The sequence below is a fragment of the Opisthocomus hoazin genome, chromosome Z (genome assembly GCF_030867145.1).
Source record: "Opisthocomus hoazin isolate bOpiHoa1 chromosome Z, bOpiHoa1.hap1, whole genome shotgun sequence".
NCBI lineage: Eukaryota > Metazoa > Chordata > Aves > Opisthocomiformes > Opisthocomidae > Opisthocomus > Opisthocomus hoazin.
Window position 1 is genome coordinate 34,216,308 of NC_134454.1, and position 15,619 is coordinate 34,231,926.

The window sequence follows — 15,619 nt, forward strand, 5'->3', positions numbered from 1 at the left end:
AGAGCAGGGTTGACTTTAGCGCAGGTTAGTAACAAGAACACGTTCCCAGGCGCCCCAGGCTTGTATGGCCCATCTTTGAAGTTCAGAATCCTTCCTGCTACTGTTACCTGGCTCAGGTAGATTAGCAAAATTTCTTTGCAGCTTGCTGTTGTGCTTCCCAGACTCACACTCCCAGCTTAAGCCTTATTCATGTGGGTGACCAGATGCCATAAAAAATATGTTCTATGAACCAGCTAGACAGAATAAATATGCCCCCTGTTTTAATTTTACGATTTAACCTGATCAGAGGTAAGAGTTGCAGAAGTATTTCAGAAATGGAAAACAGGGTTAAAAAAAGAAGTCTGTACACCTTCTTTCACTCCTTCTCATGGCTGAAAACTGAACTGTGATTACAATCTTGCTTCACGGCTGGAAATGGCATGATGTTTTCAGTCCTAGCGTAAGCATGGATGAAGCTTATACTAAAATTAAGACAAAACCAATGTGCATTCCGCACAGCATAACAGCAAATGTTTGATATAAATTTAGAGAGTGCAGAACGTGAATGGGCTGACACTTTCCACATGAACCTTTGAAGTTAAAGAAATACAACACAAGGAAAAGAAAGTTTATCAGAAACTGCTTGACAGTCATAAAACTATTGAAAAGACATGTTCTTTGATAATTCCTTTTTCAATGCTTTTTAAGAAAAGTACCCTGTCAAAGGGCATTTTTCCATTGTTTGAACCCAGCAGCTGAAGTGGGTTAGGTGCTATAGGTTTTCAGAAGAAACTGCAGTGGACACATTATGCTGGATCCTACTTAAGTACAGTGATATGTATGAATCTTTGATCTTTCAAATATTGCAGGATCAAAGTATTCAGTGTTTCGGATATAAATCTGTGCTAAAATCAACTGATTGTAGCTCTGAACATGGAAAAGAACCTGGTACAAATGACGTTGAACTCATTTCACTCCAGGTAGTCTGTGCACTTTTGAGCTAATTAGCAACTCTTTGAACTTAATTTCTTTCCTGTTGCATGGTCTGGAATAAATATCAGTTACAAATAATCTATTTAAAACTCATTTCAGTGCTAGAATGAATCAAGTAGAGGGAGAGGCATGAACAGAAATGTGTTGGAGTGTGTAGTCACTCTCCTTAGCACTCAATATATATAAAAACCCCACATCTAACGCCCTGAATCTCAGTTATTCTTAATTGACAATACTTCCTCCTAAATTGATCACTCACAGTACCATGAATTAATTAACAACAGTAATATAAGCACAAGAAAATTCTGCAATGGGTCATTCTTGTTATCAGTGCTTATTTGGTCATACAAAAAACATAGTTTGAAGTTTTAGAGGGAGGGAGAATGAATTGCTTGCTTATCTTTAAAGGTCACTTCCAAAGAAAAAAATCAGCCCAAAGTTATACAGCAAAGAGTTCTGGATAAAGTGCTTGAAGGTAGGGTACTTACCAGGCTTCTGGACCCTGCGAAAATTTTGATCATCTCCAGCTGATAAACAGAAATGCTACGCTCCATGGATTTGTTTTTCTAAATCCAGCTAGTGGAATAAGAGAAATAAGTAATACAGAGCAGCTGTGCTGACATCTCAGCACAAGCTTTTCCACCTGTTTTTCAGGCTGCCCTTTTTCTCTGAGAAGCACTAGCCTCTAACCCCTACCCCCTTGCCCTGCTTTCCTGGTGGCTTAGGACTGCCAGGTCCATACGTGCCTCTTGTGGATTAACAGTAGAGACCCTTTCCACAGCTGGGCTGGTCTCCTCCTGCAGCACACAGGCAGTGAGCAATGTTTTTGGAGCGCTGATCTTTCTCTGATTGGTGTAGTCCTTGCCAGTGCAGCTAGCTTCATCTTTCAAACTGCCATTGGTGTGATCAGAGTCTGGGCACTATTCTGCCCATAAGAAGAAATCGATAGCCTTCTTCTCAGTGAACAGTCCCAACAGGTTGTTTTTGCTTCTTGTTTTGCTTAAGCTTATATAGGAATGTCTTTGCTGGTGTACCTGTTACATACACAAGGTTTTGAAGGTTTACAGGATGCTCTCTGTATCACCTCTGAGTCCCTGTGAATATAATTACATGTATCCTAAAACCTAAGCATAAGGTTATTCATTCACGAATGCAGAAAACGAAAGATTACAGTCAGAGAGGCTGGTAGCATATGGATTCTGTTTCCTAAGAAATTGTGTCCAGCAACCCTTTCCTCTTCCCTAGCTGCTTCATACTACCCCCCCAAGCAAAAAACTAATTAAAAATAATATTGCTCTTGATGAGAGCAAATCAATAAAATAATGCGCAACTGTCACTCACAAAAAGCTACAGGTCATTATAAACTCAAAGGTAGTAATACCTGAAATGAATATTGTTTTGAAATACGCCCATGAATCACCAGTTTAACTTATATGTGAGTTTAACAGTGATTTAATGCTGCAGGAATGTACAGACTTGAGGAAAAAGGAAGAATTGACCTAGAAACTTAACAAGGTTTTCTTTCAAACACTTACAGAAACTATACTGTCTTTTTCAAAGAAGCAGGTAGATTTTGTTAGTGAATCATTTTACTTTCCCTTAAAATGCATATAGGGTGTTGGACTGAATTTGCATGTCAGCTCAGTACTGCCATTTCAAAACTATTGATTGCTACCTGGATATGGACTTTTCTTTTGAGAAATTCTCTCTAGTACTTCCTATTTAACAACTTCTGTTTCTAGTTTCACTGTTCCTCATGCTTTCCTCAAAACAGCATTCAATTAAAGGAACAAGACCTGATCTGCTGGAGTGAACTGAAGTATAAGACTTTGAGAACCATGTGGTCCGGCATACTCTGGGAATGGAAGTACATTCACTGAACAGACAGGTAAAACAAGACTCATGTCTGAGCTGCTCAGTCTTTGCTGAAGAAGAATATCATGCTACAGTGAGGAGACTTGCAGTGACTGTTGGAGTAAGTAACTTTATGAATTTGAGTAAAGAGCAACTGAAGATGAGTTTTCTCTTCAAAATTTATACTGCTTGAACCTTATGCTGCTGAGATCTTGCCTTATATAAAAGATTGACTAAGCATTGATGTAAGTTTTTTTGCAGAAGATTAATCAGTGTGAAGGTAGCATATTCAATTGTCTTGCATGATTGTCTGTGGTTCCTTAAAGATATGCAAAGTTAAAGGAAAACTGAAGTGCCTATGTGCCCAGAACAAAAGATACTTCAGCTCTCTCAGCTCTGTTAACAAAGTCAGGGGAGAGCAATTAAGCAGTCAGGAAAAGAAAAAATAGAAAAAGACATGAAATATTTCAGTCTAGAGCTTCATAAACAAGATCCTAAATATACGATTCATGTACCTCGTTAATCTATGACTGTTCACACTATGCTGACACACTTCTGTAATACCAAATAAATTAGTAGTGCATTTGGCATTTGTAAGTTTTCTTCCTCATTCTGTCTCTACCACATCCCCTCAAAAGAGAAACTCTTCCCAGATTACTTGCTCAAACACTTACCATATTGCATCTTACTGCCTGTCAGGAGATTTCATAAATTAAAGGAAAACAAGAAAAATATTTAGACAGAACTTAAATTAGCTGAATTATTTAATAAAAAGATGTCAAGTGGAAATGCATCATTTCTTTGAAATGTGTGTAATGGAGATTTAAGGCTACAGTGCTCTTAACTCAAAAATCTTTTCTTCTTTATATCTTTTAAGTTGCCAAGCTACTGCCATCCAACCTAGTAGCAGAGTGGAGATAACACACGTTCTTCTCTGAAGAGCCACAATACAAGTCTGAGCCTCCTCAAGTCCTACTGGCATGTCTTTCAGTTAAACTGGTTAGCTAGAAAGTGAACTAGTTGAACTTGAGCTAGCTGCTCAGTGTATCAAAAGTGTGAGAGTGTGTGTGTTTGTATGAGGGAGAGATGCAGGCAGGTGAAATGATCAAAGCTTTTAAGAGCTTAATGGCAAGTTACAACGGGGCCATAAAGGAAGTAAAAGAGAAGCAGTAGGCAAGTTTTTGAAACCTCTATATGGCCACTCTCTAGAGCTAGGGACAAAAGAGCAGAGCTACATGTCACATAGAGTCAAAACCGTGGCATGGCCAGCACTGCAGAGACTCCGTGAGATATGTCACAGGAACTGAATAGTAGCCTGACTCTTGAATTTGCATGCTTTTAAACCACGGGACATGATTTTTGCATGAAGTGTCAATAAAGTACATGCTTTCTGCAGTCCAGATAGTGTGAGAATGAGGTGTGCTAAACTTTTTTAGGTGGTGGACATTGAAACAATGGGTGGCAATGTTGTAGTATGGGCTACAGTAAGAGAAAGATGATGGTTCATTGAGTAACCAACAAAGTGAATATATAATGCACCACACAAAGAAATCTGAAATGTTCAATGACATTTTTTGCTTCAGTTGTAGCACACAGATTAATTATGATCGGATTTTTTTAGTAAAAATGTTAATAGTGTGGAGTAGGAACCTGAGCCAGAAAAGAGGGGAAAACCATTCAAAAATATTAAGATAAATTAGGTTACTTGAGTTATTGGAGCCTGAAAAAGTTGACTTTAGAACACTAAGAGAGGCAGCTGAAGTAATTCCTTAAGCATGAATTATTACCTTCAAGAACTCACGGAAAAAAAAAGTCAAACATAATGAGTATATAGGGAGGGAAAACAGAGATTAGAGGGTACAGACTAGCCTAAATTCATTACATGAAGAGCCACTGAAAAAAACAGCTGACATGTACATGCATGGAACATGGTAACTGGGCAAATTACTGTAAATCTCAGAGGAAATACCGGTGAAGTAGAGTCTAGAATATCATGAGCTACCATTCAATGCTTTCATCATCAGATGCAGACATGAAAATGCGAAACATTGGACTGACAGAAGATGTGTCAAAAAAGTTTGCATTATCTTAAGTGGATGTCAAATTGAAATTCAGCCAGTAATTAGTTACTGTTGCAAGAAAGGCAAACGATGTAGCATGATGCAATTGAATGCCAGATAAATGACAAGTTTGAATCTTCTTTCTTTAGAAAAAGTCTTCAAAATGCCATTAGCTTTTTACACTACAAAGAGTCATCATTTCTTACAATGACAAGAATATTTAGCTTTTTGGATGAAGGAACAACTGAAAGTGATTAGATTAGATGAGATGAGATTAGATTTGATGGCTCAGAACTAAACTTCTCGCACCCCCACCACGGATTATATTTTCGATGTGTTGGTTCTAGCTAAATCAGGAACTTTCTGAGGAACAGGTCTGTTCCAGCCCCCTGGTCCATGGGAAGTCTCTCTTTATATACCCTCTGAGGCCTCATGGTCCTTCCTTACTCCTCTCTACACTCCCGTCATGTCTCAGGAGCTGTTGTTTCCAAACTCCATCCATGCTCCCTCCACTCTGCAGTCTCAGGAAGGTCTTCCCAGATTTAGCTGCTCTCCAAGGGCAGTTGCGATCTTCCCCACCTTTCCACAGTCCCGCCTGACTGAGGCTTCTGCAAGGAGGGTAAGGCAATCATAAAAATAATGAAAGAAGTAATCATCCAGTACCTTATTAAAAGTATAATAGGTAACACAAGAGCTAATTTTTCTGCTTTACTCAGCCCTTGCAATGCATCAGATAGAGTATGCACTCTACCTATGGCACTGAGCTTTAAGGAAGTTCTAGGCAAAACAGAGTAGGTAAAGAAAAGCACAATAAAAAGTGAAGAGCTTTAGAAATTGTGATCTATAAGTAAGCAGTGGAAAGATTTGTTTATACAGAAGAAGAGAATTGAAGAAGAGATATTATAAGAGTTGCTGAACCTTTCAAAAGTTTATGAGTTCCTCTCCATGTTTACAGAGGGAAGGTTAAAATGCAAAATCCGCATAGAAATATTTAGTAGGAAAAAAAAATCATAGTGAAAAGTCAAGTACCAAACAATTTACCTATGAGTGTTTCAGAGTCTCTAAGTGACACATTTTTAATGCAGAAACTGGATGAATGTTTATTTTGGATGATCTAGTTATATTTGATCCTTGCCCAAAGCAGCATATACATTACAAGAGCTCTTCTCCTTTCAGACCCATACTTTCATGGTCACATGAAAAACACACAAGTCCAGTAACCAAAACTGGAAGATTCACCTACTATAAATTCTCACCTACGTGGGCATCAGCTAGAGGGCTTCATCTTTCTTCTGCTTGCACATGAACAAGGTCACTATTTTCTGTCTGTTAGAAGAAACTGCTTTCTTCCAGAACACATAGTGGGGCATTAATTCTTCTCTGAAGCACAGTTGCCATTTCTTACAAATCAGTTGTCACATATGACAAATTAGTTTCAATTGGCTATTGCTCTTAACCGAAGAGTGTTTCTCTGTGTGGGTTTACAACAAGCTTCTCTGACATCAGCTAACTGGCAAGTACGTGACTTATACTTATTCATCCAAGTTCGGATCTGTTTTTTGTGTTGTGCTCTGTCTCTGACCAAACTATATGTTAGAGTCATACCTGGGCATGTTTTGCTTAGATAACCGTTTCACTTTGGCCTGTTTTGTCAGTTTCACAGTGGGACAAATTGCATGTAAGGAGACTTGTGCCTCTCTGTTCAACAAGTGAAACAACCCAGAGAAACACAGTGCTGTTCAGTAGTCACATCTCCTGTTAGATGACCCCTGAGGAGCACAGCATGAGAGTGTGTGCATGTATCCATTTTCCAAGGGGTTAAGGAAAACACATGTTTGCCTCAGACACATCGGTGTTCATGTCCATGACACTGGTTGTGGCACTCCTAGGAGCACTACCATTTCCACTGACTGTGACAGCACCTGCTGCCATTTGCCTTTCTCATGAGATGCAACACCATGTTCTGCAGCACCACCCCATTGTCCTGCTAATGAGACGTCACCCTGACTCTGCACAGAGAGCAGCAGGTAGAGCCAAAAAAGCCTAGGATGGGATGAGACACAGGTGCAGCTTGAGGGCTGTCACTCTTTCCAATGCCCCTGAAAGAGAATCCTTCCCTTCTGCCTGCAAGCACACACAGTGAACACCTGTTGACCTCATCCTGCCTAAAAGCCAATGGAACAAGAGACCGTACCTGAATCTATCCCCAGGTCTTCAAGGTCAGGACATTGCACTGATAACCACCCTCTTGCTGGTACGTGATGTTGGGCCCAGACACTCTGACACTGATACACTTCTCTGTGGAGAAATCGTAAAGGTCTGCTGCAGAATTACAAGCACTCGTCAACAGTGGTGTTACAGGCAAAAGCTGCCAAGTGGGGTAAATTTGGGAACTAAGATTCCTTCCTCCAGGTCAGAAGACAAAATCCTATCAAAGTGCTCCACCTTTCATCTAACAAGACCCCAGCACAAAAGATCTTTCATTTCCACCACAGAGACCATGGACAAATCAAATGTTTCACAGGCAGTCATTGAAGAATAGCACTTTTCAAAGCTTTTTTTAAAAGGTATTATCCAGAATTGTGTCAAGTGTTATTTTTATACACTCTTATTTGATCAAGCTTCAATATTTCATAGACAAAAACTACTAGCGGCATCCAAATAAAAGGCACACCTGTAAGACCGAAACTAAAAGAAAGTGCCACTCTTTCAGCAATAAATGGTGACATGCCCACTAAAAAAAGCAATAATTTCCATGATTCATACAGTAGTTTATGCAGAGCCTCCTTTTCTTTCCATCATGACAATGGAAAGAACAGGGACTCTGAGTTCCTGGCTGCAGAGACCACTCCTGACTCTCACCAGCCTTGAGCATATATCCCATTTGCACTCTGAGGGAGGGAGAAGAATCTGGGAGAGGCCAGACCATCTTTGTGTAAACACATTAGTTTCTCATACAGCTCTGTTCCCTGTTATGAAAAGCATAGAGTCCCCCCCCATCTGTTGTTTTCAGCACTCCTGCCCCGCAGGTCTGTCCTGATGGGGTCACCAGACTTTCTGTCCAGTTGTCCCAGGAAAACCATATTGTTTGGAGATGTGCCCACATGGAAGGTGAGCAAGTGGTTGCAATTGTTGCCTGCAGGAGTTGGAAGGGACTGGGAGATGACTGAAAGCTCAAAGAGGGAGGTAAGCGTATGCCTTCCTGTGTGGCTTGAACAGACAGCATCCTAGGCTCCTCTGAATAGTGTTCTTGACATGCACTTAGACACCTGATCCGACCAGCATTTTATATCTGAGGCAGCAGCTCTGTGCCACTGGGGAGCTGCATGTGCTCTTTCCTCTGCAGCACACACGGCTACAGCATAGGGAATGAGTGAGAAGAGGGCAAAGGGAGACAGAGGAGCCAGGGGTGGTGGGACCTGTAAAGCCTGGGAGGTGTCCTGAAAAATAACAAGAGACCTTCCCTCTTGGCTTTTCTCTGTGTCTGTGGGAAAGGCTGTGGGACAGAGGTCACTCAAAAATGACACAGCAAGCCAGGCTGCGCTGGCTGGGATGTAAGGGGAGTAGAGTAGATGTGCAGAACCTACAAAGGTGTGAGGCAGCTGCGTAGGTCCACATTCATGTGACCCTGGCAGCAAGGCATGCTATGCTGCCCACTTGCCTTGTAGGCAAGTAGTTGCTAGGTAAATTTGCGTTGCCTAGCAACCCTCAGTTCAAAATTTGTCCAGCTTCCTCAAAGCAGAGGCACAGTCAAGCAGGATCGGTTCTGGAGTACATCAGGGCCGATCCGGTTCATCAGGTCAAACACAGTTTACACCCAAAGGGGGAGGCAGGTTTCTCATTCTGAGGAAGACAAGCACCACCCCAGAGAATTCACCCTTCCTGGCCGAAGTGATGCTGCTCGTGGGGCAGCAGAGCTCACCACATCCCATGGGCTGTCTGAAGGGAGGTGATGTCCAAAACATCATTGTCACACCAGTGGGCATGTTGCTGTGGTGGGACGTGTGCTGGCAGACACCAAGACCAGCAGGGATGACTGCTATGTCTCTGACCCATCCACACTTCCTTGGAGGGTGGTAAGAGGGTCATGTAAAGCCCAGGCAACCTTCTAGTCTGAGCTGCTTCCCAAAGTGATCCACTGTAAGGATATTGAGCATAGTCATGCAATAGTGCCTGGAGGGTGCTTAGAGGATGCTTTTAAAAAACCAGCATAGATACAACCTGTGAGTGCTCCACATTCTTCACTCCCTCGACAGCTACAGTCTTTAAGTAACAGAGAAAGACAGAATCTCTTCTTGAGCTCTTACTCCCACTTTAGCATTCATGCAGGCCTTGTTCAGAATTTGTCTCTTTACATGCATTCACACAAGCCTATACAATAAATTATTCATAAAACTAACAAATATTAAAAAAAAAAGAAGAATAACTGATAATGATCACGTTGTCTCTCTTACAGTCTTCCAGGAATGCTCTGAGTTACAATATCACACCTTTTTTTCCTGAACTATCACTTCTTCATCAACTTCCTTTCTCACCTTTGTCAGACTGAAACGCATGTCCCATGTGTTGCAGCCTAAAATCTAAATATTTCCAGTGCCTCATGTGCTTTTTCCAACTTTAAGTGAAAAATGAAGTTATCTTAAGAAAGAGATAAACCTTTTCTTCAACACTTTTGACATTTTTTAGTGTTGGTTTCTTAGTATAGCAATAAATGAAAGGCAACAAAGAGCAGCAGCCAAACCTATGAAAATCACCCAAATCTTTCTGCTCAGACATTACCCTTGTGATTAAGTTGCTACACAATATTATTCTCGCCTTCCCACACAAATGGCAAGATTCGCAAAAGTACAGAAGACAATCCAATGAAAACCAGTGGGACTGTTGATGTGCTGCAAGTTCAGTATTCAGTGAGCATTAGCAGGTCTCAGACTGTTGGCTTTTTGGAGCCAGTGCCATATATTTTTGTTTTGTGGAAGAATGAGTTTTACGGAAGGGCAGCAGGGAGCTTTGAGGAGGTATTTAAATGAAAATAAATTCATAATGGACCAAATTGTGGAATCTTCTTAGGCTTTGATCATGACAAATATAATCCCATGATCTTCAGTGGTATTTTAGACTAAGCACTGTAACATTTGGCCTCAATAACAATAGCAATGAGAGATATTAAGACAAGATAAATAATCTTTTTACTTTTGTCTACGCCCCCCAGTACATTTAGTCCTCCTGACCATGATCAGATTACTCATGTGCCTATCTGCTCGCTATTTCAAGAGACAGATACCTCAGCTCATAATATGGAAGAGTTTTAATTCTGTTCACTGTATCAAATAATACTGTTCAAGAACTAGGAGCTAAAGTCACCACAGTACAAAAATGAGAATTCTTATTTTAATTAAGGAACAATCTTTGATAAGCAGGAAAGCCACTCACCTATGACATTTCAGTTTAAATTGTGTCTCTAAGAGGAAGCCTGAAGCCTTTAAAACTTGCTGTGGGAATTAAAAATGTACTCCATTTATATTTTATTAATGCTTGCTGCATATAATATCTATAGTCCAAAGTTTAACACCTCCCTTCTCGCATAGATAGTGTTGGGAATGGGGAAAGCTGAGAAGGAACATCATCTGTCCTAGGTACAGACTCCCCTGCTGAGATCTGTTCACAACTTTCCGATGTCTCTTGGTTGTCACATTTCCAACTAGGTGCAACATTTCAAGTAACTATTTTTTTCAGACGTGTATTGATTTTGGTCACTTTTTCAAGAGGAAATGTTCCAGGGCCCGGGGGGATACTTTCTGCTCTTCTCCAGTTGGGGAAGAAAAGACTGCTGCAATCTGAAATAGGCACGATTACCTCCCACGGAAGTATTTGGACCTGTCAGTTTTTTTCCCCAGTGAAGATAAGGTGAGAGAAGGAGTATGTGCATGTGAGAAAGAGTTTGTCTGTTCTGTGTTGTTCCAAATTAGAATATAAGTTGTTCAAGACACGGACAGTTTTTATTTAATATTGCAATCACAGTTGGTGGCCTGGACCAAGATTTTGAAAAAGGCTCCATGCCTCCAACAAGAACATAAAGAAGAAGGAATTATATGACAGTTATAATCAAATTAAAAGATCTTCTGCATTCCTTCTGTTGTTAAACACAGATCACGGCTCCCAGACCCCTTCTTTTTCAGACATCCAAGACCCCTGTGTTCAAGTAAGCAGGAAATTCTGGAAGATTTTCTTGAGGATTTTGCTATAGCCTTGCTGCTGACTTCAGTGTCGTCTTCTGTGAAGTGAAAAACAGGAGCTGTCCATTAAATCCTGGTGAAAACAGTGGAGGAAGCAAACTGGAGATGTGGTGTCACAAGGTTCTAGCATTTCCCTTAGTGAGTCAGAACATCTACTTTTTTCACTGTCTCAGAGCTATAGGCTCAGTCAAAATCACATTCCTCTGGAATCTATCATCCAGTAAAGGAGAAACTGAAAATCTCTTGGTTTTCACCCTCATTCATTGCTACAGAATATAGAGAGTGAAAAAGACTCAACACAGCCCACAAACGAAGAGAAGAGCAAAGTGTTTTCCTTTTCCTCTGACCCTGTTTGGGAAATGCGCAGCAGATATGACCTTCCTCTGCTCACAAGGAAGCCTCTGTTCTGCTAGACCCCTTTAAACACACACATTTCCTTCCCTTTGCATACTCTTAAGATCTGGGACCTTCCTTGACTCCAGGACCATAGAAAGTCACTGGCTGAATCACAGGCTGTCCCTGAGGGGAATAAGATTTTTCCATATAGTTCTGGAGAAGGAATAGGGGTATATTTATCTTCATTAGTGGAAATGCTTTTTGGAAAGAATTGTGCCAATTCTTTTGCCTTCTTTTACATTTTAAACCATAATTGAAACTGCAAAACCAGAGATGGTCCCTCACATATACTGGATAAATGAACCTTGACGTCTCTAGAGGCTTTTGGTGGGAGTGAAATTGATGTTAGCAACAGAGTAGGTGGTGGATAAGGCTAGATGGAAAGGCAGTTGTTTCTCACTAACAGTCTTTTAAAAAGAATCTTACCGAGAAATAAATTCTTCAAAGACAAGCTGCAAACACTATAACCTTGTGAAAGAAGTATAGATACATATGATCATTCTCTGCTTCTGTTACAGTAGAAACCAGGTCTTGACATTGATTGACATACACAGAAGTTGTATTTTTACTGGAATTTTAGATAATGACTCAAAACTTTCATCTCACATTTTCCATTCATGTACTAATTTCCATTTTCTGGTGTAATTTTTCATTTCATTATCACTCTATGTGCTTTTGTTTTCTACACAGCGTTCACTTCATTTCTTCCTCTCATTTTGTTTTCTTTGATACCCTAACAGCTGGGTTTAAGAAAGTGTCGCTTTTATTTTTTGTCACTAGAGGCAAGGAAATTAGCACCTTGATGGAAGGCGTACTACACAGAGCGTACAGGCATTACAGAGGACTTAAACACATTTCACTTCTCTGTGATTAGAAAAATTTTAAGCAGACAACACAATTTTCAGCTACTTTACTTCATTTTCTCCCCACATTGCCTTTGCAGAACAACAGCCGTAGAAATGTACATTATGAAAAGCAGTTCAAGCCTCACCCTAGATATTGTTCTCAGAGGACAGCTGCAATAATGAACTTTCTCTCCACGTATGATTTCGGACCATGCTATACAGGGCTAATACACTAGTTAACCCACTACCTTTTGAGTCAATTCCCCGCTACAGCTGTTACCTCTGAAATATCCCAGGGTTAACTGCAGTTAAATCTTACAGGCTGGATCACGAGCAAAGTCAGGGGCTGGAGGGGCAAGAAAGAAGCATGTGTTCCCACCTTCAGGGAGCAGTGATCTGTACAGAGAACCATTTAGGAGCTGTTGGAGTGGGATTAAATTGCTGGGAGAACCATAGAGAAGACAACCAGGATTAGCCAAGCACCTCCATCACACTGTATGGAAAAGGAAACTGGCTCTTCCTCAAAGGAAATATAGGGAATTCCTGGGGAAATACAGTTTCCCTCTTCCAGGGGAGAAACCCGCCCCTCACTGTAGAGCTTTGTAGATTTCATCCCCTATTTGTAGCAAGATGGACTTTTAGGAGCTTTTTAGAGCTACTCACCAAAAGTGAAATGGGAATTCGTCTTTCTGGTCAGGATCTCATAACCTCTGAAAATCCACAGTCCATTTTTCCAGCTATGCAGAGAAACTTGTGCAATGATGAAAAATTGCTAACTGGGAACTGATAGGGCCACTCGCACTATCTACATTTAGATACTTAAGTAGGTGTTTGTGTTCAAAGACTTGACTCTGATTTCTTACGTAGTCAAAGGAAAAATGCTCCCCCAGTTGATAATCCAGAGCAGAAATCTGCTTCAGATGCTCTGAATCTCCTTAAATAAACCTCTCTCCACAGACCACAGAAAGAGATCAGGAAAACTAGCCTCCTAATTCAGGCACTGAGGATACACCCTGAAAAAGTAATCTGGTATTTGACATGCATACTCTACAGGTGAATTAGACAGAAAATGTCATGCCTAGAAGCTAAAAGGCAATAAATAGGTGAATACTGGGAAAATATAGGAAAGATTGATACTTCAGGAGAGCCCTGTATCAAGGATCAAAATGACTTATATCTAGCGTTCTGTGTGTCTCTTCATTATTTCTAAAGGAGTATAAGATGCTGAATGACTCAGTGTCCAGGACGCTCCAAAATTAGGGGTGGGCACTGGCTATTTTATCTGTCCTTCATTTTGCACCTGGACCTTGCTTTTCCAGGTTCAGAGCTGCTGTTGGTCTCCCTTTCAACAAATGCACTCAATTGTGCTTTGAACACTTGAGGTGCCTCAAGTGCAAAGAAATCTCATGTTTTGCTTTTCACAAACAAAAATAAATTTAAAAATGAAAAAGGTAAGATTATCCTTATGGTCCTTCTTATGCATATAATCTATATTGTGATGCATGCGGACAAGTACATCAGTGAGTCCTTCTGCAAGAGATTAGTCTAAACCAGGACTTCTGAAGATACAGCTCCACTCCCTGAAAACATTTACTGAATCATCTAAATAGCCCCAGAAATGTCACACAAGTCACTTGCTTAGAATTAAGCACATCTTTAAAACTACGCAGCTTAACTGGGGTCTTCCACTCTCTTCTACTGGTTCATTCACCTGCAAATTAGGTCTGGCACTGCTCACTCTTTGTTACTCACCTGTGTGGCCTTTTTACTTGGGCTTGAGATGAGCAGTCAAGCTTTGTGTAGAGAGCTATATTAACACCAGAAAGGATGTGGGCATGTAATGTTGAAGAAGATGTCTTTAAAAACAGTACGAAAAGGCTGCAAAAAGCTATGGCATTTAGGTTTAAACCTAAAGAAGGAACTCCCTAAGCCTAACTAAAGACTGCCAGGAGAAGAGGTTTAGAAGCTGACAACTACTTGACACTGTAGGCTCTTAAAACTGACATATAAGTAGATCATTTCCTCTCTGTTTCCTACTCATTGTAGAGTCTGAATCACTATTCCCGTGTGACTTTCTCATGTCTTTCTTTCTACAAAAGCACAGTAAGAAAAACTCATGCAGTCTTTGGGCATTTTGATCAAAGACAGAAGGGACCTCTCCTTTTCAGAAGCTTTTGTTATGTTTTCACAACATTTGGGGATTCTGTCAGCAATTTAGAAGCATTTTGGCATGTTACAAGAGCACTTACTGTACTTTATTAACAGGGACACTCTGAAATTATGGAACATTTTAGACAAAACTGCAGGATATTTAGTGTCATTTCTTCATGAAAATATGCAAAGTCCTTTGGGGAAAATGTAAGCAGATAGTGTGTTAAACACTCATTGTTTTCATATGTAGCGATAAAAAAATACTTAAAGAATCATAACCAATCTTTAGGAAATCTCACCCCAAATTTTACACTGAAAAAAAAGACCCTCAAAATCCAGTGTACCTTTAGATCCTCAGTGTTTTCCTTCAGCCTTTTCCATTTCTAAGACTGTCCTGTTGGGAACCCTACTGCCTTGGAGGAAGACCTCTTGGGACAGGCAAGCAAACAAAAAGAACCATGACAATTCTCTCTAAATTGGAGAGCCATGGATTTGATGGGTGGACCGCTCGGTGAATAAGGAATTGGTTGGATGGTCGTAGCCAAAGGGTAGTGGTCATTGGCTCAGTGTCCAGATGGAGACCAGTGACGAGTGGAGTCCCTCAGGGGTCCGTTCTGGGACCGGTGCTGTTCAATATATTCATCAATGACATGGACAGCGACATCGAGTGTACCCTCAGCAAGTTTGCAGATGACACCAAGCTGAGTGGTACGGTCGAGACACCAGAAGGACAGGATGCCATCCAGAGGGACCTGGACAAGCTGGAGAGGTGGGCCTGTGTGAACCTCATGAGGTTCAACACGGCCAAGTGCAAGGTCCTACACCTGGGTTGGGGTAATCCCCGCTATCAATACAGGCTGGGGGATGAAAGGATCGAGAGCAGCTCTGCTGAGAGGGACTTGGGGGTACTAATAGACGAAAGGCTGGACGTGAGCCGGCAACGTGCGCTGGTAGCCCAGAGGGCCAACCGTCTCCTGGGCTGCATCAGGAGAAACGTGGCCAGCAGGTCAAGAGAGGTGATTCTGCCCCTCTACTCCGCTCTGGCTTGACCTCACCTGGAGTACTGCGTTCAGCTCTGGAGCCCTCAGCACAAGAAGGACATGGAACT